Source organism: Mus pahari, chromosome 21, assembly GCF_900095145.1.
Source record: "Mus pahari chromosome 21, PAHARI_EIJ_v1.1, whole genome shotgun sequence".
Classification (NCBI taxonomy): domain Eukaryota; kingdom Metazoa; phylum Chordata; class Mammalia; order Rodentia; family Muridae; genus Mus; species Mus pahari.
In genome coordinates, this window is record NC_034610.1 from 30921733 (window position 1) to 30927892 (window position 6160).

Here is a 6160-nt window from a genome sequence, read left to right on the forward strand (position 1 = left end):
CTTATGTTTAGATGACTTATTTTTATTTTGTGTGAAGGAAGGTTTTTGTTTTGTTTTTTTATGTATGTATGTATGTATGTATGTATGTATGTACATATGTATGAGTACCACAAGTTTGCAAGAAACAGAGGCAAGAATAAGGCATTGGGTTCCCTGGAACGGTAGCTACAGGCAGTTGTGAACTTCCATGTGGATGCTGGGTTCTCTATAAAGGCAATTGGTATTCTTAATCACTGAGCAATCTCTTCAATCCCACTAAGCTTCTATAGAAACTCTTGAAATGTGTATGAAGTAATTCATCAGCTTTTATTTCTTTATGTTTAATCTTCTCCCCATGTTTATTTTTTCAATCTTATTTTCTTTCATTTGCCTACTTACATTATTTTATTATTATTATTGTTTGTTTGATTGATTGATTTTGTTTTTTGAGACTGGGTTTCTCTGTATAGCCCTGGCTGTCCTGGAACTCACTCTGAAGACCAGGCTGGCCTCGAACTCAGAAATCTGCCTGTCTCTGCCTCCCAAGTGCTGGGATTAAAGGTATGCACCCACCACTGCCCAGCGTTTATGTTTCTTTATCTATTAATTACATGTACACATTTGGGAACATGAGGAAACAGCTACTTGCATCTTTCTGAACCAAACATTTTCATTTCTTCACTGGAAAAACTTACCAGTAGTCTAGGTAGAGATTTGGGGAAGCTCTTCGGTCATTTGTGGGCAGAACCTTATTCATTTTTTTTTTTTTTTAAAGCATATGGCTACAGGTTGTAAATTACAGAGGCTGACTGGTTCCTTTACTGGGAACCAGAGTCTCTTCTCCTTCTGTGGGAGCTTAGATTTCTGGGGCACCCTCCTTTGAGCTCTGCAGGGTTGCAGAGATTGGCAGCTGTCCTTCAGCATCTGCAGTGAGGTCAAGCAGATGACCGTCAGCTGGGCACAAGACCTATCAAACAACAATCTTAAAACATTGGACTGTCTACTCTTGCTCTTTCCCTATCAAGATGAAAGTATATGTAGCTTTTGTTTGTTTGTTTGTTTTGTTTTTCTCTGCCTAGACTTAGCTGCGTCTGCTTGGAGTAAAGATTTTTTGAAGGTAAAATGCAGTGTTATTTTGTGGTTCTTTTCAATGCAGCTTAGATTTTTTTTCTTGGATTATCATAGTTACCTTGTGGAAATATACTATAAATGACTTCTATGCCTTGAGGATTGGTTCAGAGCCGAGGGCTTTGAGTCTACCTAGAAACATGAACTCTTGCCTGCAGAGATAATGATGCAAAATAGTCTCAAATGAGTATGCAAACTTCTCAGTAGCCTCTCTCCTCTCAGCAAAAATAAACGGGACTCAGTAAACAGACACTCTGTATCTACTTTCCTTTTGTAAATTAATTCTTTGGCACAAACATGCTAATTTCATAACTCTTATAATATCAATTATACCTATGAGTCTGCAGACAAAGCAAGCTATTAGTGAAGATTCAGTGACCTAACAATCATTTCAGTGGTAGCAATGAAAATGTTTATAAAAACTTATTATCCATCTAGTTGGGTATGCTGATTCATTCTTTTATGAAAATAATTTTATTGTAAAAAATTTTGAAAACTAAATGACAAAAACAAAACACATCGCACAGCTGGATTAGTATAACAATTCAAATAAACACTGGCTCAGACCCTAAATCTATACATTTCAATAAACTTTTATACCAGTGATTCTCAACCTGTAGATCACAATCCTTTTGGGAGTTGCATACCAGATATTTTGCATGCCAGATAAACAGTAGCAAAATTACAGTTATGAAGTAGCAACAACGTATTTTTATGGTTGGGGGTCGCCACATCATGAGTATTAAAGGGTCACAGTGCTAGGAAGGTTGAGAACCACAGCTCTGTGTGGTTAAAGGGCCATTCTGAAGCTGTTTTGCTTTGCTTTGTATTGCTCAATTTTGCTATCAATTACGTTTTATGCACATATCCACCACAGCCTAGTATTGTTCGGTTCCATGACTTTATTCCTTAAGATGACCTTGAGCTATTCCTGTATAAAATCTCAGTAATATGTCCTCCAGTCAGGATTAAAAAAAAAAAAGAGAGAGTTAAAGGATTCAGGGTTAGGCAAATGCAGACTCACATGTGCTGGCTGTGAACCTTTGGCAAACACCTCTGAACCTGTGTTCCCACTCTGCTCCCCCTCCTTTAAGGGCATGATCACTTGCAATGAGACCAGTGGCCTAAGAGGTAAAATGAAGTGGGAATAGCCTGGGGGTGATGGAGATCTCAGGCTCTTGTGGGTGTGATGGAACAGACTCTCAGAAGTGGGTTTCATGGAACATCTCATGTAACTGTGGAGAACAAAAGCTATTTAAATCTTTGGAGAGTGGATAGGGACTTTGGGGGTGACTGTACATTATGGGCTAAAGTACTGGGAATGCTTTATTTTGCTGAAGAGGAATTCCAAGTGATTGCTGGACATGAACTTATAAGGGGAAAGGAAATTTAACCTGGCTACTGGCTCTGAGACCTCCTCTGATGGGGCAAAGGTGGGGACAAATGTCTATATGCACTGGGACATGCAGGCCAATGGCAGGATGCAAGGGAATCCTACTCCTGCCAGGGTTTGGACACACGTGGACCCCACTCTGGCTCCAGACCTATTCCCCATGGCTCCATGGCTCTCTCAACCCCATATGAACCCAGCCTTCTTGGGTTGTCACAAAACTTATCTTAAGAGTTTTTTTGTCCATTGCTATAGTGTAAAAATTCATCAAGGAACAGAAATATGAATAACTCAAAAGAATGTATACCTAAAATTAAACATCTGTCTCTATTTCTAAGCTTTGTTTTGTTGCTTTAGAAAATAAAGGTTTATATTGCCATGCTCTAAAAGAAATAAATTCACTTTTCTAGATAAATTATATAACATAAGAGGATGGACCACCATAAGATTATAAAGAATCTCTTTATAAGTAAGTGAAAAGTTCCTTGTCTAGATAAAACTCATTGAAAGGAAGACATCATAAAAGAAAAACAGGCTCCCCATCAGCTAGAAGTAACGCACAGATGTCTGCCTGTGATTTGATTGGGAAACAACTTGTACTGACTTAAAACAAATGATGTAGGAGAACTGAGATGTTTATCCTGCAGGAGCAAAGAGATTATCACTTTTCCTAAGCTTTTCTGCTGCTTCTGGCTACAGAAGTGATCATTGTGGCAGTGCCCACATCTTTGTAGTGTAACTTCTTGGTAAACTGACCCAGATAAAACTCTTAACTCTTTAAGATGACCCTTAATATTTTCTATCTGTCTTAGTTCACTAAGTAAATTCAAATTTACGATTCCTTTTTAATGTTTGTTATCATAAAGGGTCAGTGTTCATCATAATGAGCAGGAGTGTTAGAGAGGTCCAAGTCAGCATACTGAATAGACTTGATATGCCTAAATTATCTGCAGGAATGGCAAACGTTAGTTGGGATGCAATAAAATCTGCACACCTGGATCTGCAGCCAACATTAATATTTTCACCTTAAGAAGATGTTTATCATTTGAATTGAAATAACACAAAACTCTTTAATGTTTTTCAAAAAGTTGTGTCTCCTATGGAATGGGGGAATGGACAGCTTACCAACAATACCACTGAGCAGATTACTTAAATGGCAAACAAATTTTTTTAATTTATTTTCATTAGATATTTTCTTCATTTACATTTCAAATGCTATGCCATCTCCTAGTTTCCTCTCCGAAAGTCCCCTATACACTCCCCCTATCCTGCTCTCCAACCCACCCACCCACTCCTGCTTCCTGTCCCTGGCATTCCCCTGTACTGGGGCATATAATCTTAGAAAAACCAACGGCCTCTCCTCCTAATGATGGCTGACTAGGCCATCCTCTGCTACATATGCAGCTGGAGACACAAGCTCTGGGGAGTACTTTTTAGTTTTTAATCCCAGTTTCACCATGGTATGCAGCAGATCTGTTCTTCTAAGGCTTACACTATCCTGTTTGTAGATAGAAGTCTTCTTTCTCATCCATCACAAGACACAAAAAGAGGAAGCAAGTTCTGTTTTATCTTGTATAACAGTAACATTAATTCTACCCACCCTGTAATTCCTATCTTTATGATCTAATTAGCTCCCCCAAGCTTAACCTCTACAGATTACATTAGCAAATACTGGAAGTATCATTCTAGGTTCTACCCAACCATTGCCTATCAACAGCCAGGTAGCCCCGGGCTTGCTATAAAAGAGACTGTGTGGATTCTCTTCTGACTCTCTCTCTCTCTGATTCTCTTCTCTCTCTGACCCTTTTTCCTAGTTCTCCTTCCTCTTCCCTGTCTCTCTCCATATGTTACAGCTGGCCTCTCCCCCTTCTCTTTCCCTCTCTCTCTGTCCTCTCTCTTTCTCTGCCTCTTCTTCCTTCTCAACTCCTTTCCTGTGCCCCCAAATAAACTCCATTCTATACCAGACCCTTAATATGGCTGGTATTTGGGGGTCAGGAGATGCCTTAGCATTAGTCTACTGAGGCAAGCCCTCCCCCCTACACACACACATCATACCATATTCATCAAAACATACCCTTGACTTTAAAAAAAAAATGTGCCAATTACAGTTTCAGCAAACAAAATCTGTGGGGGATGTAACTCAGTTAGCAATCTTTTTAGTGATTTCCCCAGTGTCTAATAGTTAATACTTTGTTTCTTACATAAAACTGAAGTTTCCATCTTGTTTGTTCTCTGTCTCCTTTTTCTTTCTGTCTCTCTCAGTGGTATCTCAGTGTGTGTGTGTGTGTGTGTGTGTGTGTGTGTGTGTGTGTGTGTGTGTATGTATGTATGAAAAAGAGAGACAGACAGACAGACAGACAGAGAGGGAAGAAGGTTGGGAGGGAGGGGGAGAGAGAGTTTATGTATGTATATGTTTCTTCTTTCATGATTTCTCTAATAAAATAAGTTGCCACATAAGCTGCCCAAGGAGAAACCAACATGGCAAAGAACTGGAGAGTGCTTTTGACCACTAACCAGAAAATAACTGAGGACAGCCATCCCCTATCAACTGTAGAAAGGAACCTGTTGTGCTTGGAAAGAAATTCTTCTGGCCAAGTCTTCAGGGGAAACAAAGGCTCAGCTGTCACCTTGATTGTTCTCATCTTTGTTTTGTTTATTTGTTTTGTTTTTCTAAAAAAAAAACAACTAAAAATTCCTGAAGAAGATGACTTACTCAGATAAGCTAAGCTTGGGCTAATGGACTTGGAAGACCTCTTAGTTCACTTGGGCTGTTAGAACAAAAAAGCAAGCAGCTCTCAGTTAATTCTGCAAATGATAGCCAGCAGAATATGATGGCGTTATGTCTGATTCTGAGCTTGTTTAAATGTATGTACTAGATAATTTGTAACAACAGAGATTTCTTCCCTTAGTTCTGCAAGCTGGAAGGTCAAGTTTGCACCACCAGGACCTTTGGGGTTTGATGAGGGTCAAATTCTTCAGACAGAGAGGACTTGCTTTGTCCTAAAATGAAGGAAGGAGAGACATCTAAGGAAATCTTTGTGGCATTAATTTGCATTTCTGACTACACCCATTTTTTTCACCATTCCCCAAAGTTTTGTCTCCATACTGTGGGGGCGAGGGTTTCAGTAAATGTATTGGAGACTACAAAGACTCACATTATCATGTGGAATAAATAAATACTATTTCAATGTGTTATGTGTATAGTACTTACACAGCAATAAATAGCCCATGTTAGCATAATACCTAAGAACTAAAATGACAGAAAATATAATGGACCTATTTAATCACAGTAAATGTTAATACAATAAGGTTATTTATGAGGAGACAGGTCTATGGAGACACAGTTTGAGACAGCAGAAATGTTGAAAATAGATGGAAAAATTTTAGCAATTTTCATACCACTATCTCTAAAAGACAGAGCTACATATAGTGTTTCTATCATATTAGACAAAACACGTACATGTTGAAATGTTTACTAAGTATTAAGAAAGGAAACAATCTAAAAACTAAAACAACTAAGAAAATAGCATCATCGTGTAAATGTGCCACAGTTTCTGTATCCATACTTCTGTTGAGGGACATCTGGGTTCTTTCCAGCTTCTGGCTATTATAAATAAGGCTGCTATGAACATAGTGGAGCATGTGTCCTTATTACCAGTTGGA